At 39.3% G+C, this 25,086-nt stretch overlaps 1 protein-coding gene across 4 annotated transcripts in view; it reads left to right on the forward strand.

Moving 5' to 3' along the window:
* Positions 1-25,086, forward strand: part of LOC124183967 (semaphorin-1A-like) — a 220,037-nt gene that overhangs the window by 77,571 nt on the left and 117,380 nt on the right. For 3 of the 4 annotated variants that reach the window (XM_046573197.1, XM_046573196.1, XM_046573200.1), the window contains exon 1: positions 4,812-5,829. The exons of the other annotated variant lie outside the window; for it this stretch is intronic. The gene's annotated coding sequence lies outside the window, so the exon portion shown is untranslated. Of the gene's footprint in view, positions 1-4,811; positions 5,830-25,086 lie in introns of those variants that run through there. 4 annotated transcript variants of the gene reach the window in all.

Below are 25,086 nucleotides of genomic sequence, written 5' to 3' on the forward strand. Positions count from 1 at the left end.
GTCCCTGTCCCTTCTTTCCTTGCCGGTTTGCCTGCTTCGTCGTTCATTCATCCGTTCGCTCGATCACCGCCTGCATCTACCTGCGCTTGCATACTAAAGCTGCAAGCCCCCGTCTGCACGTGCACTCGACTCTGTTATACCTTATGCCTATGTAGATGCAGCGTATATAAATGTACTTTCAACCGTGCGGTGCAATGTCTCTCTATATACCAGGTGGCTCCGCTAACAAAGATAAGCGACATTCAGGGTACTCCGTGTATTTGTATACGTCTAGGAGTCGAACGGAAGTTGCGTCACGAATTCTTACCCTAACGGTGAAAATGTCGTGACATCATGACCGGTACTCCCTGGAGTCGTAATATTCTTTTCTGACAATTTCCTTATTTTTTCCACCCTGATAAGCAAGTGGCTTCGCTATTTGCACATTTTTGTGTAAAACACCTTTCCTTTCCATCATTTTATGTTTATCAGAATCGTCCTGCGATGGTCATAAAGTTTAAGTCAAACTATGCTGGAATTGGCGACTGTCAATAGCGATAGTTGTAATGCCAAATCTATGTATCATCGTCGTTCATGAAAAGACAGAAGATCGTTACGAGGCATGTGGTTTTTATTATTAACAACTTCCTAAACTGGATGTCGGTATGACACAACCACCTCGTATCACATCCACGTTTAGGAATGATTACACAAGTTCACTAATGCGGGGAAAAACCGATTAAATATAAATGGTTGGATGACTGTTTACTCGGGAAACGGGTAAGAGATTTATCTCAATTCTCAAGTGATTTCCGCATTACAGTTCTGTTCCAGGATCTACCAAATTGCTTGCTTCATATCGTTCTCGTGTTAGCTTGACTTCTAACGGTTGGGCTGTAGAAGACTTGGAATGATGATTTCAAAGAACAGCACTTGACGAGCGAGAAGTTTATAGAAATCTAGAAGGTTATCTCGCATATGATGAATTTCATCGTCTGTTTTCAATCTCGTTATTACCGTTGCAATGTAGTATACACGTCGATTGAACAGACCTGAAACAACATCGAAAGTTCCGTGAATAGAACACTTCATGAATTCCTACTGAAGTCTGGTGCCATTTGAAGTAACTTTTGAATCTGGAGCATGCCCTGTTAGTTGTTACCCACCATCAGCTGTATCATGGTTTCATGGTCTGGTTGAAGTTCTCATTAATGGCGGTACAGATTAGAAAATGCAAAATAAATGGCGTTCCGTGATTTGGACAGAACGTTGTTCACCATGACCACGTTAAGCGCGGAATGTGACCTTTTCAGAAAAGACTTCCTCGAGTAGGCATCCATACATACGTACCACCTTCCGTCCAACTACCTATTTTCGCAATGTCTTCCATTCAAACTCTACGGTCAGGGAGTGCGGACGGCTGTAGTCACTACCTCCATTGTCTAGTCAGCGCCCACGTGCTCGGGTGCATTCCGAAATGCGATATCTCACGACTGCAGCGGATCGTTGGTTATATCATATTGGCTGAAAAGATACGGTATACGTTGGGTATGCTCATGTGCGCTCCGCGGAAATGCTTATCTAATTTTTGCCTTACCATTGTCTCTTCGTAACGTATGTCATGTGTGCACCACACATGCAGCCCATTCTCGAATTAGTCGTACAGGAAATTGATAAATAGTGAAATTTCATCAGTCTGTCATCGAGTTCATCGCTTACGACAAGTTTTTATCAAGTTACAACACTCCTTTCAACTTCCTACGTACAACTCGCGCCAAGTTTTCCCTCCGATTTGTGGAGGCGTATTATGTATACGAATTTTAAACAAGAGATCCGCAGTATACATGCGGTGAAGAATAATATCTGCAGGTTGACGTAGAGTTTGTCATTGGTTTCTGTTTGTCTTTCTTCTCTTGCACGTTTTTTATGCTCCGTTTTTTTTTCTTCATCTTTTCCAACAAGTTCGCACCCATTTGGCGAGAAAATATGTCATCATACACTTCTCGCAAAAATTAAGGGAACAACAAAATTTTCGAAATTTTTTGGTGATTTTCAAAAGGCTGTATTTCAGTGAAAAATGGTCGTACAAGAAATAAAAAAACAAAGCTTTTGAAGCTTGAAGACTCTAGTTTTTGAATTTTTTGGTCAAAAATTTTTCGAAGCACTATTAGCCATGAAATCCTTGGATAAAGCACGAAGAAAAAATTTTCAAAATTTTTTACATTTTTTTTTTCGCTCTACGGGCATGGAAAAATTTTTACCCCTTACTTACGTACCCTTAATTTTTTGAAAATTTCAATCAATCGGTCCAGGAAGACCGCTGAACCGATCGATCTACCGATTTAGGGGGACCTTTGGGGTACATTAGGCTGTGAAATTTTCTTCTAACCTAAGCTTTCCCCCCAATATTGACGAAGATACAATCGATTATCCAAAAAAAGGCAAAATGGCATTTTTTTGCTCTTCTTTCACGTTAACGCTACCGGTGGAACAAAAATTTTTTTTGACATCAACCTTAACAGATTTTTGTAGGAAATTTTCTGCAGAAAAAGAAACTGCCCTTCGGCTCGCTGTGCGACCAGTAGTTCCAGAGATATCGGCAGTTGAGTGAAAAAGGATCCTTTGGCATTCAAAATTCGATATCTCGAAGACAAATGATCGTATCGAGGTTTAAAAAAAGCATCTTGAAGCTGAATAAACAGGTTATGCGACCTATGCATTGGTTTAGCTCGGAAAAAATTTTCCATGCCCGTAGAGCGAAAAAAAAATGTAAAAAATTTTTAAAATTTTTTCTTCGTGCTTTATCCAAGGATTGCATGGCTAATAGTGCTTCGAAAAATTTTTAACCAAAAAATTTAAAAACTAGAGTCTTCAAGCTTCAAAAGCTTTGTTTTTTTTTTCTTGTACGACCATTTTTCACTGAAATACAGCCTGTTGAAAATCACCAAAAAATTTCGAAAATTTTGTTGTTCCCTTAATTTTTGCGAGAAGTGTATATCAACCAAAGATCCATTTTGTTGATCCACATGTATTGAAAATACATCGAAAGAAAGTGATTGTACATATTATACTCTCTGTCGAATCCTCAAATTCTTACCCATGTCAGGAAATTATATTCGCAGTAATGGACGACACGTTGCGAATCACGCGCATGACGATTTCAAACACCAGGTACGAAAAAAATGCGAAATTTGCAATATACCACATGCAGTACCTAGTGTGACCGCGCGAGGACTGAGGAGGATACGCAACGTGGCAAATCCATAGTGAATTAATTATTTCTCGTACGGTGCGTCGTCGTATAGAGTTGGAATCGGTTGGGCCGCGTGCCAGCAGCTGAGACAGCAGTTCCCTTCTGCAACCCATCTTCTCCTCCCGCAGTTAAGGTTGTACGTATTCTATACGTGACACACACACTCGCACGCACGTACGTACATATAAGGTATACGTATAGGCGCATTAACCAATCTCCTGAGCAGTGGCGGGCCTTGCCGAGGCACCAGAGAGTTTCTAAACGTAGAATCACGGCGGGCACATACCACGTACAGCTTGTGTATGGCATCAATGACCGAGAGTGAAACCTTCGTTTCTCCTTCCGCACGACAAGTACTTCACGGTTGTATAACGGTGCGTAATTTTATGCGAAACGAAGAATCGTCGCGAGGCGACATTTCGAGAGAATCTGCACATTCACTTCCGATTAGGTATAGTTTAATAGAACGGTGAATAATCGATCGTACCAATAATTTGTGTATTTAATTAACGTATCGAGTTAACGTGTAGAATAATTTTTACTGAAACGATACGAACTGCCTTCATATTTTCGAGACATTCGAATCATCGAAATGCTCGTGAATCATAGACGCGATTATTTTTAGAGAGTTTTAGGAATATTGTTGAGTCTGCGTGTTATGGCGGTTTAACACTGAAATCCGATTATGTGATAGTTTTCTAAGAATTTTAGGTAATTGTTTAAATTTCCATTTTGAAACTCTCTGTTGAAAATGTTTAGACCGATATAACCCAAGGCGCTTAGCTCGGTAATCAAAGTGACTCCGATATCGCAGTTTTGTCATCGGTGAAAATGTTATTATGACTTTGGGGCAGATACGTCCGATATCAGGTTGCCATCATAACGATCTTCTATCGATCACAAAGTCATCCTGATCATTAAAGGATTAAAGTACGGTCGTTAGGAAATCACGATTCGAATTAACAGTGAGCGAGGTAGATAGGTAGGTAGGTAGGAATAGAAACAAAGATTTTCAACGGGTTATTGGAGTGATCCAAGGCGATTTGCTTACCGAAAAGAAAACACCTTTAGTCACGGATTTTGGCTACCCCATGAATAAGTAATTTGATTGTTTTTCAAAGAAAGTTGTTCTCTATTTCAGACAAATTGAACATGATCGATTCAAGTAAACATTTGTACACATAATAGTAGACAAACTTTCTATTGGGTTAATTGTTTTATCCACGTATCTGGATATGTAAGATTTACATTTGATGACTTTTGGCAGTTAATTTTTCCGTCACCATTGATATGGTAAAAATCAGTCACCCACGGGACTGATCATACATACTAATACAGGCTACCGTACACCTTGGTAGTGTGTGGCCCCATCCATATGGGTATGAAAAAATCCGACGGGTCGAGAGAGTTGGAAGTGGACATACATAGGTAGGCAGATCCCTTCATGGCGTCCCATACGACCACAATACTGCCATGAAATCGAATACACGTTACTACAGGGATGAAGAGTGGGGGAAGCCTAGCGTGGAGTGGGAGGAGAAAAGACGCACAGACGCTAGTCAGTCAGTCGCGAGCCGACATTCGCGCGTGTTGTTCTTGGTTGTTACTGTGCTGTCCGAGCGATTTCGTTCGAACAGTACGTGTCGCGAGTGGGTTTTAAATAAACAAAGTTCTAACCGAGGTTCGTTGATGTCGACATCGAACGATGCGAAGGAGATTTCGAGGGTGAATTAAAAGTGCATCGGACGACGCCCTTCTTGTGTTCCGCGTGACCCGCGGCAGCTGCGGTGCGTTTTAATAATACGAATACACACCGTAGCGTTTCTTCCTTCTCTTCGTGTTGTTACTACTATTATTATTATTATAAATATTTTCCTTCAAGGAGCCTTGAATTAGGGAATACCGAAGGGAATAGAAATACGGTAAGTGGGGTAGGACGCTGTAATATTGCCGGTTCTCTCTACGCGTGCTTACTTACCCCTCTGTTTACCGTATAGTTTCGGGCGCGACAGACGGTCGCAAGTGTATTCGCGGATGTGTTGTGTTTGTGATTTTGTGTGTGCGTGCGTGCATTACTAGCTTTCTAGTAACTGATCGTTGCCCCATTGTTACTGCCAAATTCCCCTACTTCACCCGGTGTTGTACAGTTGATTATAATTATTTGTCATTCCATTAAACCCGCGAGTTGTTTCAAACGCTATCGAAATTAAGTGTCAGATTGTGCGGTTTGTTTATTTTTTCATCGAGCACTGACCCGATGTTTAATGTATTATACTTACGTATATTGTGGATCCAGGAGTTGAAAACAACGTTGAGGAAGTAAAGTGAACGACCGCTTCTCAAAACCTATTTATCGTTCTTCGTTTCTGTGAAAGTTTTTCAAAAATATACTTCGCGCGGTTTTCGGCAGTCATATATCTCATCTGTCAGTGCCGAGTCGAGTGTCTGTGTAAACCGGACGACTGTCGAGTGTCTAACTATGCAGGACGAATAAACAACACAACATCGCCGATGAGGTTGAATCTAGTCTAGATTCGCGGCAACGCCGGCCACGAACTACGCGAATAGGCTAGGCGCTCTACTCGATTCTACGAAGGGTGAGTATCGTTGATAATTTTTGCATTACTCCCTCCACCGCTATTCTCTTTGATTGAAAAGTATTTAAACTCGAGAAGAAGAAGAAAGGAGAAGCATATAGATTACACAGCAATCGAGACGAGTATCAATCGATCATCGTACCTTATGCATGCGATTCGTATTAACCGCAGTGTTTATCGTTCTGTGTAAGATGTTGTTCATGCCTCAAGAATGTTGTTAGATAGTTGGCTGATGAGACTGCCGATTGTGCAGATTGTTACACGGTGTTTTGAAACGTATGGCCTCGATAAATGCGAACTCAATTATCTCAACGCATAACGAACGGCTCTGTTTTACTGTATATAACGATCGTTTCAAAGCTCATCCTAGAATTTGAAAACTTGATTCCGTTTTTATAACGGATTTCAAATACACAGATTGCGTCTAGCTTTTTTCATGTGATCGTAAATAATTAGGTTATACATTCATTCCGTTTTATTACTCTCCTCCACTGTTCTCGCCAAAAATTTTCTTCTTTCTCCTTTTCTTTTCTCTCACTTTTCACGACAGTGTTTAAGAAACCTAAACTTTATACAGAGGTATATGCATATCGTATACGTGCGCATATGTTGCATACATATACACAAGTTGCGACAGGGAGATTATAATATTCGCCGTCTAACAGTCTAGCTGATACATTCACTCCGCTGTACTCTCAGGGACAAATCGAGCATAGTAGTTTGGCCTCTTATATTATTATATATTCCCTGACAAAAGACATGAGAGTAATGTCCCCGCTAATAAATTGGTCAAAGCGAGATTCAAATTTTGCTACGTAGTTTCAATGCCAAAATGAAAGTCAGTACAGGTACGGTAATTATACATTGATTGCCGATGAATGAATAAAAATTTTATCGGTTGTAACAGAAACGAATCGACAATATTTCAGCTGCTTTATCATGCGTATTTTACATCGAGCCACGAACTCTGATATCGAGAGTTAAAAAACAACGAGGGCGAACAAAAAATAAAGAAATGAAAGAAGAAACACTTGTTTTATAACTGCAGTCAGTGTGACTGTGTCGAGTGTGTTGTGCTGTATGGAAATCGAGATTTATCGTATCAATATCGAAGTGTAATACGTGGTTATATTTATAGAATGATACTGCCTGCGCACTGCCATATATACCGTGTAGGCATGCGTGTGTAAAGTATACGTGTATATCTAATCGAGTTGCTGATCGATCGATCGGTCGATTGATTAAAAAAACAAACCGTGTACGAACTGTGCGTTATAGATACAAAACAATCGTTGTGAAAGATACAAAGACAGAGAGAGAGAGAGAGAGAGAGAAAAACTGTAAACAAAGAAAGAAAGAATCCAAACGAAAACAAAATTGCGTGCCAGTAGTTTAAACGTACATGTATATACATCGTATGTAGTACTTAGTGTCCGTTGTACACACATTATATACATCTACTTGTCGTCGAGGTTATTTCGGTGCGGTTAAAATGGCTACGACGCTTTCAAATTCTCGTCACACACGACGTAGTACGATGTACGTTGCACGTACGAGCGTACATAGATATATCTGTTACGGGTACACGTAAAACCTGCGTGCAACGTTCTCGTGGCGCGTAGCATGACCATAGAGGTAAGTACAACCATAGAGCGAGGAAGGCGTATGTGTTTGTACTTACACACATACATGTGAAAGTGCACCTATCACTATTGGAAAGAGAAAGAAGGTCGGTTTCGAGCTCTGCTTACTCTCCCTCTCTCTCTCTCTCTCTCCAACATGTGCCAGTAAAGAAAAAGAAACGTAGTAGTCTTGCTTACATTCTCTCTCTCTCTCTTTCCCTCTCTCTCTCAATCTCTCTCTTTTTACAGGCCGGACACTTTCAGAGTCGCCTGTCATACTCTATCCTTCTTATACCTCTATGAGTATAGCCTATAACGTACAACGTAACAAAACGACGGAGTTAGTTTCTTTGGACAGACAATCGCAGTCGGTAATACAGTACACCCCCCTACCGCCGCCAATCTGCATTTATCGTCGTCACGTTCAACATCCCGTTCATACAGCTACAATACGCGCCCATCAATTTGACTCGATCTTTTTCGTTGTAAGACTAGTTGGGATCGAGTGTATATTATACGTGATGTTGGATGGTAAGGAGTGAGAGTTGGGATAAAAATGTCGAGAGATGAGAAAATAGAAGGATCATAGTGTCGATTTTTCAGATACCTCAAAGTCTGTTTCATAAGATTTCAAAACGTAGAAGGGTCAAAGAATACACAAAGTTAAAGTATAGAATCGTTAATGGAACGAATAAGAATCTAGCAGGCCGATACATGGAATCGCCAAAACGTTCTTCTGACGATTCTCTTGTGTTTCAAGTCTTCCCTGCTGAAACTTATCTACATTTTGCCTTTCCTCTGCATCGCCCTGACACATGTTCACATTGTGTGAAACAGATTTTCACCCGTTTTTGGAAAAATCAATAATATTATGAACCTTCTATTATAAGGCCATTATACTTTCTGACCTCCTCCATACAGTGGTAACTAATACATATGCTGGCTTTTACTGTCACCTTTACAACTGTGTTCAATTTGTAGGCGGTAGGCATGTAAGATGCGCGCAGTGCGCGTGCGCTACCGGATTTATTACCGGTGCAGTAAAAGAAGAAAGGGGGATTAAGAGAGGGTGCCGTTTGTATAACTTGACTTAACCAGACGCGTATGAACGACGCCAGCGCCGCCTGCGTCCATGCATGAATGCATGTTGCCCTCTTCGTTTCGTTTCGTTTCGTTTCATTTGTCCACGTGTTCTCTCGACGCAATGGAGATAAAAACGTGTTTATAGATGTAACGAACGAACGAGCTGTTGGATAAAAAAAAAAAAAAATGTTTATGTTGTAGGTAAGGCTGTGCATCTACATGTTTCACATTATATCATGTTCGCACGTGCTTTGTAGAAATCGTCGAATGGATTATATCCATTATATCCATGGTTTCCCAATAAAATACCACACGGCTTGACAGAAATGGAATTTATTTTGTTGCTCTGATTTTTTCCCGTGAATTTTGGAGTTTGAGAATGTACAATTTACGAATAAAATCACGATTATGTTAGAAACCATCCTCCCTCCTTGCAATGCTACAACAACATAAAAACTAAGGTCAATCTGATATAATCATGATTTTATTTGTAAATTATACGTTCTCAAGTAACAAAATTCAGGGAAAAACATCAAGGCAAAAAAAAATATAAATAAATAAATACGTTTTCATAATGTCATTTATAGCCAGATACACGTTTTTTTCTTTTCCTTTTGGGAAACTTTTTTATTTTTAGTTTCATTTTGTTATTTAATCATAATGTCCACAATGCATTTTGCCACATGTGTATTATATTTTCGTTTCGATTTTAATCACTCGGAATCTCTCCGATGCCACACTCGGCGAGATTCGATCGCCTCCCCCTCATAATTTCGCTGTTGTCATTTCATTCTCGAATAAATTGCAGCATTGGTGCGCAAGTTTGACGTGTAGTATTGTTATTCAGGATTCCTTCCCCCACCCCCTTGGTCGCTGTCATTTATTTTCCTTTTTCCTCCTATTTTTCACGTTCAATATCTTTTGTTTAATGTGTATAATGTACAATACTGATAACACTTTTATCGTCGGCAATGATTCATTTTCATACGAACTGCGATATCGCCTCATAGTGTAACATGCGTATGCACGAATAATAATTGTGCTTTTCGCGGAGTGGTTTCATTTTTTTTTTTTTTATCTGTCATTTAATAATAGAAATAATGCGAAAGGAAGAGTAAAAGTAAAATTCAAACACAGAAATATGAAACGGTAAAAGGAGACTAGAAAATATACCTACAGCGAAATAAATTACAAATGTTTCTTGTCATTCAAATTGACGTTTCTAATTTGAATTAACATTTGTGAAAGTAAACAAACCGATAAGGCAGTCAAGAATAAAACCCGAATCATCTTTCACAGATTATGTAACAGGTTGACTTATACATATATATATAATATATGTGTGTATGATGTTGATAAATTCATTGAATAATTCACATTGTTTGTTTAGAATTTAAATTAAAAATCCAAACTCGACGTAGCTTATTAAAACTATTCATTTAACAGTCCTGTAATGTATGAGATGAACATTTTGTAACTGTTAAATACAAGTTGATGTTTTACGTCGATAATCCATGTATACATACATATATTCAATCTATCTGTAAAAAAATGTTAATGATAAGAAAATAATTAGAATGTTCTGCAGCCGCGTGAGCAATAATACACGACAAAATCTTTTTTAATTACATCATTAAAACATGAAACGAAGTGTATTTTTGATACAACAATATTCCTTGTTATTTTTATTGCACACAACTATTGGTCAGAAAAAATATGCCGGGACAATCTCTTGAAACTTGAAAATGAACCGCGCATGCGTCAAATAATTCACTCTGATTGGTCCGCGATATCTTCCCGCAGCGATATTCTTGTCTGCGATGCAGGCGAGCCAACCTACGCAAAATGTCTTTCTTTGAAGAATCAACTTTCGCACCCGACAACAAACGCTTCCCAAACCTTTCCGAGTCACTACCTCAATTATTCGAGATTCTAACCTCGAAAATTCGTATCAACTACATCGTCTTCAGAAACAGTTTGACGGCTGAAAACTCGGGATGGCCGGCCTGCGCGAAGAGCCGATAAAACTCGCGCATGCGCGGTTGATTTTCAACTCACAACAGATTTTCCCGGTATGTGCATCGGATAAAAAAAAAGAAATAGAGGGGGTGAGAAAAAAAAATTGATTTTGTTTTTCAAGAATAATTAAAATACGCCGTTTGATGAGAAAGGCGAAAAGAAATGAAAAAAATTCGGGTTGAAATCCCGATTCGGAGGAGGGATTGACGTTTCGGTAGGAGGTGACGGGTTCGACGTTTTCACGCGGCGGCGGCGTATCGCCGAGGCTGTCAATAACAGGGCATGACATTAATTGAATGTTATTGACGAAATCGACGAGAGCCCAATTATTGGCTCCACCGCCGTTCGTACCATAGAATATACGTATCGTGTATGCATTCAAAAGCGTACTCGTGTATTACGTAACGTATATAATGCATAACACAGATGCATCCTTCACGGCAAATACATTTTTCCGTTGACGAAAAACCAACGTCGTTGCCTGACCATTACGGAGATGCTCGTCAATTCTGATGTTCGTATACGACGTTAAATAATGTATGCATGATGGAGAAAGAATGATGAAATATGAAGGAAGAATTTAATTAGAAAAAATAAAAAAGAACAAACAGGGGAGTAATGAGAGTAAGAAATATCCAATTAAGAATCCACCTTTTTGTGTTTTAATTCCAGATTTATATGTATACATACATACATATATATATAAAAGGTACACTGAGTATATTTCGCCTGGAATTGATCCGCGATTGAAAAATAATAATCCCCGTTTCTTGCTTCTTTATATCGGATTACCGATATATCTATACTTGTGAGATTTTTTTTATCCTTCTCATTTCATTGTCTCATTGTAATAGGATTAAGTACGATAATAATTACGATAATATTTGATATTTAAGTGGATTATTGATTGGAAACTGTATCTATTGAATCGAATGTACGTAGATAACATTGGCAGAGGGGGTTCTGATTAAATGTTGTATTGAAAACCATCGCGCTTGAATTTTTTTCCAAAGTAAAACTGTGTTTGTGTATGTAGTTTGATTTCTTTGTTCAATTGTTGATGAAATTTTTACCCATTTCGAAAAGCTTTAGTGAATTATCTATTGCTTTATACGCTGTGTATCGACGCTTTATATTTTCGAAAGAAAATGATTGCGTGTATGTTAGTCTGAAGTAGATCGGGCAAAGCTATCAAAAGACCCGAATTAAGATTTCTTATATTCTTAATTAAGGCATTACATTAGCATCCGAAGATTACTTAATTAGGTATAAGCTGTACACTTCATGGTTCTGCTAATATTATTAATCACGTCTGAAATACATGCTTGCGAAAAAATTAACTCAAATATTTTGTCACACACGTACGTAAAATAGTCTTCGAAAAAGTAGTCTAAAGGTTCTTAGATATTATTTTTTTTTTTTTTTTACTTCTATTCGATTCCATCTGTGTTTAATTGCAATTGGCTTTATTAAAATTGAAGAATAATATATAATCGTAATCATCTTACCGATGATGTTGAATTGGAATATTTTTGTCTACTGTTTTTTTTTATTTTTCGCTTAAAATCCTGTCTACGAGTATAAAAAGTTACATAAATATTTATAGAACCATAAGTTGAAGTGATTTTTTTTTTCTTCATCCGATCGAATAAAATCATGTTCTTGCTTAAGATTCGAGGGGTGGCAGTTCTTGGGGGTGCAGAAAACCTCAGGTAGTGGAATGTCGTGTACGTGACGAAGGAAACTAGAGAGAAATAGAGAAAGTCAGAGGAAGAAATAGAGAGAGAGAGAGAGAAAGAGAGAGATTTTACTACACGTTACAAGTTATAGATTTTTCTATCGTGTCGACGCATCGTAGAAACGATTTATTGAATGTAGGGAAAAAAATTAGAAGATGGAAATGTTTTTTTGAATCAAAGCAATGTTATATTCTATTCGGCAAATTAGAAGTTATGTAAACAATACAATTTAGGTTAACGATAGAGAGATAAAAAAAAAGGAACACTGAATACTTGAATCAACAAAGCATTTCATTCGCCATACTCAATCATTGATTTGACAGGTTTGTTTTCTCAAGTTCAAAGGGTAAAGATTAAAAATTTTTCACGAAAATTGCAAAGGAAACGGGTCTCAAACGATATTTCGATGAATAATACTAAACTGTCATTATTCTGAGATTCTAGCCAGAATTAGTAGACGAACTTTCTGTCTTCGTTAAAACAAGAGATCTGTATTGGTCAAGTGAACAGAATTTCGTTGAACCTGGTAAAAAGATTATCTTGAAGTTAGCAACGTTATCGTACAAGATGCGCGTCGAGTAAAAAAACCATTATATTAATATTTTGGAAACGTGAATCCTTCGGTCATTTTAAATTTGTAAAACAGTGCAATTTTTGCCAATGCTTCGTTACTTCAACGTTTCTAAGTTCAACCTCTCTTATGGAAAGCTAGTATAATATTATCTTCTAGATAATCTCAAATGTCAAACCTCACTGAATTATCCTACTCGTAACAAGTTCATTGCATTTGGCTGATAGCATCAGCTTCACACACACACACGCATATATGTATATATATATATATATATCTATGTAACACGTATTGTAAAACTAGACCATCGTGGATATTTATCATTTTTAACGAGCCACCCTGTAGAATGTACAACGTATTATAATCTGTGTATCTAGGTGGCGAAGAAGAACGTGCAGAGGCATAACCGTTGTTGCTAAACGTGCAAATACACAGGGGTTGCCGTTTTACCTGATTGTTTGTTTGTGTGTGTATACCTACCCTGCATCCATCCTTCTTTTCTCTTCTCTTCCTTAGTTTTCCTGCTCCTTTTCCGCCCCTTCAAATCCCGTAAAAACTAGGTACATATACCTAGGTAGGTGCTTGGACGATATTGCGCTGAGTTATCGTTGCACTTGAAGTTTCGCCGTTATAAGCTCGGTGAAACTTTTTCCGCACTTCCACTTTTACGGCCGTAATATATGCATGATTTATCCCGCGCGTGTGTGTGTGTGGTTTTTTTTTTTTTTTTTCTTATTTTGTCGGTTGTCGAGTGTGATAAGATTGTACTTGCAACAACGCGTATTACCGCAACTCGGACTTTTGTGGGCATGCAGGAAGAGTGACGAAAGACTGGGAAAACCGGGAACATTCAGGGAATTTTATTTATATAAAGCGAGCATGGTTACGCGGTTTTTTTTTTTTTTATGAGTGTTTTCCGCACGCAAACTATCCGTTTCTATGAACGTCGAGTCAGTTTGCGAATGCGCGTGCGCGAAGTGCAGAAAAGACCACTTTTAAGTCCTAGGAGTTGATGCGCATGCGCCGTCGCGGACTAATCTGACATTACGCGACCCTAACCTCAATTTTGTGCTTCGTGAAAATACGCGTAAAAAGGAAAATGTTTCGATGATAGGTTGAGAACGTGTACGAAAGAAATGTGGTTTATCTACTATCTTTTCTTTCATCGCATCAAGTAAGGCACTGGCAGTATTAAGAAAATAATACTGAAGTAAATAGACGAACGAAAAATGTAAAGTTCTGGGTATAGAAATCGATTTATCCTTTCTGATGGATTAATCTTTATACGTGCTGCTAGCAGTGGATATATTTAGAGTTACCCAGTGACACTTCAGCGTCCTGACCTTTACACAACTTTTCGTCGTTTTTATTTAGTTTTTTTTCTTTCTGTCTTCTTTTATCTTTCTTCTGATTGAATTAACGCCGGGGCCGCGGAGTCGGAATCGCTATACCGAGCATTATTATTGGTCTTATCTTGTCGGGTCTTATTCAATACGTGGTATTATATATAGAACTTTCACGTCGATTGGCACCGCGGAAATAATTGGGATTTTCTGTTTCAACCTTTCAATACTTCGCATTCCCGTTTTATAATTTGGGTGTGCCGGTTTTTAGAGTTTCGTGTTCGGCATGCTTAACTTTATAAATATAAAAAAAAAATTCTCGCCCTTTCGCACGATTGTTTCTCGATAAATGTAGATAAAATGAAAATATACGTAAACAACGTCCCCGATAGTTTTGAGCCCAAATAAAAACTTTTTGACGAAATAAAAGTAAATATAATTGGATCGTTGACGAGAACATTGTTAATTAGAAACGCCGCATAAATACGCACAGTGCATATCGTGCGTACAAAATATGTGTGTTGGGTGCCCGTATGGTAAAAATAAGCAAGGTAGTAGTGGTAACAATAATGATGTCGTTCATGGCGAGAGCACGTTTCTCGAAATATCACGCTTCCAGGAACCGTGACGGGTTTAAAACAGGTACAGCCAACGAGAGAAATCTCGAACGGTCAATATTTCCTCAGAATACAAACAGAAGTAAGAGAGATAAAGACGTATGAAAGCGTTGCGTGCAGCAGTCCTTCAATTTTTCTCCTCGCAATTACCACGCCTCAATTCTGTATTTCAACCCGATTATGAGTCGTCGTGTAGTTATAGTTAGTTAAATTCCGGAACTGACCGGACATTCCGCATGACTGATCCCAGGCTTCCTTGTTCATCATCTTCGAGGAACCCATTCTCCCAATTGTATCCTACTCACGAAATTGCACGTGTTGTATGATTGGTCTCGAAGGTGCCGCCCACGAATTGTTTCCCCGCTCTCACGGTGTCGTAGCTGACCTCGAGCCGAATCCAACGAGCCGTCGCAGGTCGATTTCCGATCAGCCGATCCCGAGATATCGGAGTTTGAAGTTCTCAGCTAGCGCTAGTCGCCGTAAGTGGAGTTGCGTGAGCGGCGCGACTCGCGCTAGCGCGGCGTTTCGAACCGCGATATCTCGGGATTGGGTGATGGGAAACCGGCGTGCGAGGACTCGTTGGATTCGTCTCGAAGCCGGCCTCTCGAAGGTAGATCCGAGAACGGCGTATAAAGTAAATTTTGTGAAACGACGCTGTCTCCGAAGCCGCTAAAATCGCCCCGGGCTCGATATTTACGTCAAAAAAATTCTACCAACCGAGCCCAAATATAATATCCCACCGAAGTCAGCAAAAACTGCACCACAATCACCATCATCATTATCATCGACGTCATCGTCGGCGGTCGTGTAGGCATCTCGCAATTAGACACGCAGACTCGCGCGTAGATTATCGATGCTTTTGCCTACGGCGAGTGATTGTTCGAACCGAGTAGTATATGTCCTAGAAGAACGGTGGAAAGGCGGTGAAGTGGGAGGCTGAAAAAAACTCGCCACGTAAACTCGACGACGACTCGTTATACTCGCTGTGCGGGATCCGAGGGACGAACGGTGCGGCGTTTAGCCACGTGCATCAAGAGAGACAGAGAAAGAGAGAGAGAGAGAGAGAGAGAGAGAAAGGGAGGGGAGAGAACTCGCTTTATACCTGGGCCTAGGGCCCCGGTAGTCGTAGACGCGCGGCTATAGTCGGACCCAGAAAAACTTATACCTACTCGAGTTCCTCGCTGCGACCTGAACGCGTACGCATGGATCCAAGATGGCCGCCGCCTTCTCCGGGAACATAACGGAGCCGGTGCTCACACAATGGTCCACAATGGCCGAGCCATGATGCTCTGTACGAAAGTTCGTAGCCCTCTCTTTCTCTCTCTCTCTCCTCTCCTCTCCTCTTCTCGACGAGTCCGCCCTTTCACGCAAGATATTGCGTAGGGACGACGGACTTGTACTCGCCGCTAATACTACATACGTATAACGAGCGTGATGTTATTATACGTACTATGTCCACGTGTGTAACACACGCTTGATATAGGGTGTACTTTGTGTTGGTCGTTCTGAACTTGACGCTGCTGTACCTACGCCGACACGTCCAAGAATAGCCGGGCTATGTTTCAGATTCTAGATCCTAGATTACTTTTGGATCGATTCGTTTCATTGCCGTATTATAATATGCAGACCGGACGGTGAAAGAATGGATATAGTTGGTTTTTTTTTTTTTTTTTTTTTATTTCTTTTTTACATTTTATTGTTTTTCCAAGTATAATCTATTGCGACGAAACTATGTTTTACGTTTTATACGTACAGCCGTCTTTTTCATAATTGAATGATGAAAAACCCGAGTATTCTTTTCACTCGATCGTGAACGAAAATAAAAAAAAAAACCAAATAAAAAAAACACTTTTGTTGCTAATTTTACAATTGCGAAACTTGGTTTAACACGATGTAAAAGAAAAAATAAACGTACGTTATCAAAGACTGACAATATTTGGATGCGTGGGTAACCGAATGACGGTTCATTTGTTTGGTTTAGCGAGAATAGTTTTACGTTTGTTTTACGTTGAGGAAAAAAAAATTAAACAAAATTCCTTCAAAGATTGTGGGAAAGATTTTTTTCCTAGGTATATAGTTGTCTCTTTTTTTCCGGTATTTCTGTGTTAGAAATTGAAGATTGATTCATGTATAGTAGGGTCGAGAAGTTTATGTGTATAATATATTGTATACACACGGCAAGATTCTCTTGGAATCGGATAATTTCAATAAGATGTGAAAGATGAAGTAAAAATTCAAGTTTACAATATTTGAACAGTCGTGCAAACGCTTCAAATTACTGCGAAAAAAAAAGACGCAATACGCTCTGTAATGACGGGTACCGAAGTATTGTTTAACCATAAAGAAGTGGCCAAAATATTATTAATTTGTTGAAAACGCGATTGAAAACATTAATTAATATATAAACGTAATACGACACACCGTCTGCATGATTAATATTAAAATGGATACACGTAGTATTTTTATACACATAGTATATGTATGAATGTGTTTAACTTCTTTTGCAACAGAATATTTATATATGTGATTAAAATTTGGGTATTTTTTTTTTTAACTTTTTTCCTCTTTCGTTTTTCCTTATGTACTCATGCGGATTAAGAAAAAAGAGGGAGAAAAAACCGTAACAATGTAAAGAAATATTATATTGTGTAACAAGAAGAGAAGATCGGTTTTTTCGGGCCGAACGTAAGTTTGCAAAAACGAGTCGTAGGTGAAGTCGGAGAGAAACGATGCAAATACGAGAAGCGAAATGACCGTCGCCTCCTTGTTGCACACGATTCTTTATATCACAAGAACATGTTACGCGTTTTTTCACGAAGCATGAATTGAGGTTAGGGTCGCGTAATGTAAGATTTGTTCGCGACGGCGCATGCGCATTAACTCCTAGAACTGAAAAGTGGTCCTTTCCTCACTCCGCGCACGCGCATTCGCAGACTCACTTGACCGTCACAGAAACGAGTACTTTGCGTACGGGAAACACGCGTGTTTCTTACTTACTTACTTTATACAGCAGGACGTGTGATGCGTAAGGTACACAGACAATACTCGCATTCACCACGTTACATTCTTTCCCAGCTCCGGTTATCCTCCGTTCTCAGTTCACTTTGATTCTCTCTCTCTCTTTTTCTTTTTCCTCGTTTTCTTCCTGTATCCTTTTTGACTCGTCCCGCGGTGAACATCCGCAGAAACGAGCTTGACAAACTCCACATTCCTAACCCTGCAGGTTATATTATGTACTTTACGATATGTACACGCGTACGTAAATTGATGTTTGCAATGGCGCACCTCGCATGCACAATACATCATTGCGTATAATGATTATGCCCGCAGTTCACCTCCTGTTACACTTCCTTTTACCCTTTTGTCCTATTATCAAATTATATACTATTCTTTTCTACTCTGTTGCAGTTTTTGTTTTATTTATTTTATTTTTCGCCTCATTGTTTGCTCCCGCATTCAATTATTTTACATATAAATATCAAGTTCCTGTATGCATCTGCAAACTGCTCCCCCGTAGATGAAAAACTACAATGGGTGAAAGTATTTTTATTCTTATTCTCCTTGTTCGATATCAAACATCCGTAGAAAACAAGACTTTTCAGATAATTTCAATAGCCGGCTAATGATTTATCGTTTCCGATGTTGAACAAAAAAAAAAAAAAAAAAGAGTACCAATTCGGAGAAGGGAAAATCCGCACGAATGTAACGTTGAATAATCGATAAATCAGGAAATTAATTACAGTCGATCGGAATAAAGAATAACTATCTAAACTATCGTTGTGTCTGTAAATTACATGATTGTATCAAACTAGTATAGAGTAAAAAAAAAAAGGACGAGCAAACGTTAAAAAAAAATTAAAAAAAAATACTAATATCTATTTTCCTTTCGACTTCTCTTTTCGCCCCCAATTTTTCGAAAATGTATCTCAATGCAGAGAATTATTAAACCAAGTAGCGCGAGAGAATATTGAGAACCCTGGCAGGAGGAGGAGGAGGAGGAGAGAGGAGGAGACCTCTAGAGTTGGTTTCTATGTTGGAAAAGTCTATAACCTTAGAGAGCGAGTTCATTGCCGTTTCTTCACAGTGGGTACAGTAGACTTACTGGCTGGAGAGCGAGCTCGAGGGCAGGTTCGGTAATTTTTCCTTTTTCCTTTTTTTTTCCTTTTTTTTTCCCATCACTTTATGTCTTTACATTTTTTAGCTTCGACTAGATGTAAAAATAATAATTTTTTGTCGCATTTTTTTTTTCTTTTTTTTCTTTTTTTCTCCTCACACAGTACAGCAAACGCAAGCACACGTATGTTTTGTAATAATTACGGTACCGTGAACGGAGAGAGAAAAAAAAAGAGAATGTAAAGAAGAGAGGTGAAAATAAAACGAAATTAAGGTAACTTATGTAACCCGTTTTTTATTAATAAGATTTGTCGAGATATCATTTGAAATAAAATATCTTTCGATTCTCGATTTTAATCACGGTTATATGTGGGGAATTTTATGCGAACCCAACAAACGACTGATCGAATCCTCACCTTTTTTTGATTTTAGACAAAATTTTTGCCGCAATTGTTCCAACTCCGAAATTGTGAATACCCTGAATTTTTTCACATTGTTTGTTCAACCGGTTAATTATTTATAGATATTGAGAGTGATTTTGAAAAAGAACTTTCTTTAAAATGGAAAAAAGGATTTTTGTTTCTTTCAAACATTTTAAGACCGCGTTCATTATTAGATGTCTCGAATGTACGTAGATAGGATGAATTTTGCAAAGATCACATCAGTTTTCGTTGCATTGCTATAACCTGGTGGAAAATGAAAGAGTTAAAAGATTAGTGATTGGAAAAACGAAACTATAAACATGTCGAACGAGGAAATGTTTGGAAAACAATTTCCGCCCTGCGGTTGTCCCAAATTAGTTGCGAAAAGCAATTTGCTATTTCGATGTAAAATTGTGCGAAAGTACGAGTATTAAAACAATTTAGAATTCGTCGATCGGAAAATACAAAAAAACCGTCGTTTATAATCCACATCATGCAGTACACGTGACCGAAATGTCAAAGGTTCTGTGGTATTTCTTCAAAATCACAGTCACAGAGAATCGCATCATGGGAAAATCAAATCGGTGACAATTTTCTCGAACCCTTTGACAAAGAAACGGTGCAGGCACTGAAATTCGTTAAATCATACCTACAGTGAAAAGGAAAAATATCACAGCCAATTTTTATTCAAAAATGAATTTAAATCAATCCTAGACGATTTTGTAATTTTTTACGTTTACGCGAGTCAATTATCTCAAAATGTGATCAAATTCTTTGCTCCTTTTAAAATCGGGGGAAAAAGAATGAAAATCTTCTTCTCTGCTTCCAACTGCTCCGATACCGATCGGATTATCTTTTATTTTTCAAATCAAAGCTCGCCAACACACGAATCTGAAATCCCACCCGCGATATTTCCTAGATTCTCTCCTGATTTCCTCTTCCGTTCTTTCTACATCTTGTACTTATATTTTCTCTTTCTTTCTCCGTTTTTTTTTTTTTTGATTTTTTTTTTTTTATCAAGTCCCGCCTCACCCGAAACTGTAAACAGCGATGCACAGCTAGAAATTCAACAACCGCTGATGCATCTCGGTATCTTGCGCAACGCCCACGCAATGATGCTGCGGTCCAGCGGTGCGGGAGAAGGAGGAAAAGGCGATAAGCCGACTCCGTTGCACCACTACAATTTCAAGTTTAGCACCGGTTATTGCATCGCCTAAACACGACGCCTACATTCAAACACCGCGCGTATATCTCGCGTCCGTCCATTCGGAGATGAATGAATGAGAATCTCTTTTCTACGCTGAAACGCTAAAGGTCGAACCGAACGGCAACTACTCGTATCGTATCGTATCGTATATATATATATTATACTATTCTTGCATCAGTATCGAAATAATTCAACATAGGTGAGAGAAAATATGGTACCAGTGATGTAATAATAATATGTCATATTGGAAAAAAATAGTAACAGCCAGGACAGGAAGTTAATTTTCATTTTTTAGCCACGAGTGTAATTTTCCTTTATGGTTGCGAATGAAATGAAAATGGTTAGGAACCGTCCAGTGTCAATTAGAAACCACAACTAGTAATTTTTGTCCGTTGTCCAAAAACACATCTTTCACATTTTTACTATCCATGCTTTTTGCGAATAATCGGTTCCTTTAATTCTGTTTTCGATAATCTTGCAAGATTGACGAAATGAAAGAGTAAATCAAAATAAGGAAATTGTTTTATCATAGTACAGAATAATTCATGCTTAAGAAGAAGAGAGTCGAATTGAATTTCGGAAATAGTCGATAATAACTATCGACAACCAACGTATTTGAATAATAGATTATCACATATATGGTAGTCATTCCAAAAGAATCGTTTGAAACCTCTAGAAATGATCTTTCATAACGGTTTTATACACGTTAACTGACGATCGGAAGAAGAAAAGAGGAGAAAAATACTTTGAAAAAAATCGGTACAGCATCGTTCATAATTTACCTGCAGAAGAGATTATAATATCTAAAAGGTGACTTGAAAGATAAAAAGAAGACGAAGAAGCAGAAGGGGGAAGAAAACGACGTCGTGAGCGTGTAACGGTGTGAGAATAAGGCGCGACAGGAAGAAGAAGAATAAGAATAAGAATGAGAAGAAGAAAGGGAGTGACCGACCTGCACATATGTGCAACGGTGGTGCACAGTGCGTGAGTACAAAACGGTGACCAGCCAAGTATGTATTCGAAAGGGGAACGAGAGACGCAACGACACCAGAGTACATATTACAAACACATCCCAACCCAGGCGCAATACCAAACCCAAGTATACGATCCACGCATAACATAATCGTCGAAGTGACTCTACACACGACGAAGAGAACGGTTAGCCTTGAAGTTGGCGATAGTCGGGTCGCCCCGTGTTTTCCGTTACGTGTATAGTTGGCTGTGGAAGGCGAGCGTGTACTGTAGACATACTCGAATAGAACTGCGCATGCGCAGCGGCGTGTTTCGGTTGATGGCGCTGCCTGCTTGGACAGCTGTAGCGCCTGCACTTCGGGACGGCTTGACTTCCTCCTCCTCCTCCTCCTTATCCTCCTCCTCCTCCTTATCCTCCTCCTTCTCCTCGCTCGTCCGGACCGTGGACCAAGAAACCGGTCGAGAGTGTAGATCTACGCTCAGCGTCTCACTCACTTAGTCGTCGGATGAAGAGTCGAGTCGAGACTGACTCTGACGCCGCCGTTGCCCTCCACCCCATCCTACCATTTTTTCATTTTTTTTTCTTTTTTTTTTTTTACTCCCAACTTCTTCCCTTCTCTTCCCGCGATCCGGCATCACGGAATACGTCAGCCAGCGCTGCCTTCCCCGGTTTTAAATTGAAGAGGATTGGTGGTGGTTTCCTTTCTTTTTTTTTTTTTATTTGAACTTTTTTGTTTCTCTATTCTTTTTCTTTTTTCACCCATTTTCATCTTCGACCACCGCAGGGTGGAAGTGAATTTGTTTTTTTCACGACTCGCGGTGAAATATTACACATAACCAGAGTATATAAACGATTTTATTTCAATTTTATTTCACGCTTCGAGTATCGTAGAAGCTGTATGTATGTGTATTTTACAATGTAATCATGTATTATTCGATGTTGTCTTATTAGCATGGTTGCAATACTCTGACCAAACGACGAGTTTATTGATTGCTTGATTACATGCCGATTTCAAGTAAAAAGAAGCACATATTTTCGTTATAGGATTTCGATGACGATTTTCATGTATAATACAACTTAACCGAAGGCAATATCTGCATCAGAATTTGAAAGTAGAGTTACATTTATACACGATTAAGGTATATCTTGTACATAGATTGCTCGGAGATTCAACCATGCGGACTAGGAATTTTTCGAAATTATTTTTTATACACACGATATACCGGCGTGTATAATGAAGAATCGTCGTCTGATTGGACGATGTGGGAATAAATCGTTTTCTCGTCAGTGCATCGAGGGGTCAATAATAACAATCACAGGACCCAAAGAGCAACGAGGCCGGAATTAAAGGGGTCATAAACCCGAAGAGAGTATCGAGTACTCTATACGTGTGTAACTAGAACGTAAGACGACGACGACTCACGGCTATGGAGGAGGCTCGCAGAGCTTGAACTCCATGTACTATTCGTTGCATATTTAACTGGGTCCACAAAACTGAGAGGCGTTGACGGTGGCGAGGATCGCAAAGGGGGGAGGCCCCGAAACCGTGTCGGAGTAATGGTCCCGCTGAAAAAATGAAGAGCGAAAGAGGAAAAGCATGCAAAAACCTAAAACGAGATAAAACAAAAACAAAAAGAAAAGAATAACGAAAGTCGAGGAGAGGAAAAACTATGAAACGACGCCTCGGTACTCGCTTTTCGCTTTTAGCTTGCGATGTCTTATTGCAAGTACACCTATTACCCGACGAGCTTCATCGAGGCTTGATGACCTCTGTGTAACACCTCGCCTGCGATGATCAACGGGCGAAGAGTTGCAGCATATGTTACTCTCCGCGTTCCTGAACGGCAAGCTCTCGGATCTTCTTCCTTCTTTGCAGCGTTTAATACCTACAGACAGGAAGACATAAAAGACGAGACAGCCTTTGAGAAATAACGAACATCGCAGCCGGAAGAAAAGTTCGGCTGTCTATTGGCGCCTACCGTTTACGTACGTTACTACAGCAGTCCGCGGTGATTCGGAGACGCCGAATTTTTCGGACAAGTCGGTTACGTTGGTAACGCAGAATCAACCCGCAGCGCCACCCTCGGCCGGATTTGAAACATGACCAATATATTTGTAAACATAACCGTTTACCGAAGATTGTTGAATACGGTTAACCTAATGGAGTTTTATATGGTTTATGACATTACGTGTTTACCGGCTCCGTCGGATAAAGAAGCTACCGGATAGCTAACACAGCTTCTCATGACCCACTTAGACTGACTTACCGGCGGAGTATTGTTCACGAAAATTTTTTTTAGATACTTACCTTAAAAACCGCTCGAAGAGGATAAAAAAAAGTCTACAAAAACGAATACGAAAAAAGAAAAATCAATCAAGACAAATTTTACAGAAAATAAACGGTAATAAATCAGTAATTTGTTATCGCAATTTAGTTCAACAAGATTTCTGTACAACCATACGGAAAATTATGTTCAAGCTGTTTTTTTTTCCTCTCTCTCTCTCTCTCTCTCTCTCTCTCTCTCTATATATATATATATATATATATATATATATATATCTTGTTCTTCAGTCGTTAATCTGGCACTTACTTTCTGCGTTGATAAAATAAACTGGACTAGAGACTCGTGAAATTTCAAGATATGTATCTTCTCAGATTACAACTGATATTGAAAAAGAAAATCAATTGACGATTATAAACGCGTTATTGTGTTTTACTGGTCGTTACTCTTCTATTCATATTTAAACGACACGAATCCTTAATTATTTACAAATGAAATTGTCGAGTCTTGAAATTTGTTTACGGCAATGTCACGAAGTGCACAAAATATGCCGCAGTATATAGCGGACGTGTTAATTCCGCCCGACCAAGTGCAGAAGCGTTTAATCTTCTCCCTTCCTTTCCTCTCTCCATCTTTCCTCCTCTCTCTCTCTCTCTCTCTCTCTCTCACACCACGTTTCCACCGACTTACCGCCTTTGCGGCCGTGCCTTACGCTCCCTCTCGCATTGTTCTCTGTCGTCTCAATCTCCTCCTCCTCCTCCTTCGCCCCCCTCCGCTCCCTTTGTTTCACCGGTTTTCTCATTTATTTTCGTTTGAAACCTCTTTTTTCAATTTTTTCATCCCTTTAACCCCCCCCCCCCCCCTCCCCGCGGTCCGTCCCTCCTTATCCTCGACAATCTTCTTCGGCTTCTTACATTTTTTCCCAAAGGTTCATTTCCCATTCTTCGCTCATCTATCTCTCTCTCTCTCTGCATTTTCCCGCCACTGAAAAATATCCAGATAATATATATGCCAAAACCGTGATGAAAATTTGAAAAGACCACCAGACCAGCAACAGCAGCAGCAGCAACAGCAACAGCGCTGTGATTTTACCGGTTATAACTCGCGCCTCTAACGGGTGGTGGTTTTGCGTTAAACCTGCGCAGGGCGGGTAATTGCCACGAAATTGCCAGGGAATAGACCCCTCGCAGCCTCTCGATTCTCTCCCCCCCCCACATCCCCGTGCCCTTACTCTTCTTGCTGTATACAAGGCGAATGAAAGGTAAA

The sequence above is a fragment of the Neodiprion fabricii genome, chromosome 5 (assembly GCF_021155785.1).
Source record: "Neodiprion fabricii isolate iyNeoFabr1 chromosome 5, iyNeoFabr1.1, whole genome shotgun sequence".
In the NCBI taxonomy this organism is placed as follows: domain Eukaryota; kingdom Metazoa; phylum Arthropoda; class Insecta; order Hymenoptera; family Diprionidae; genus Neodiprion; species Neodiprion fabricii.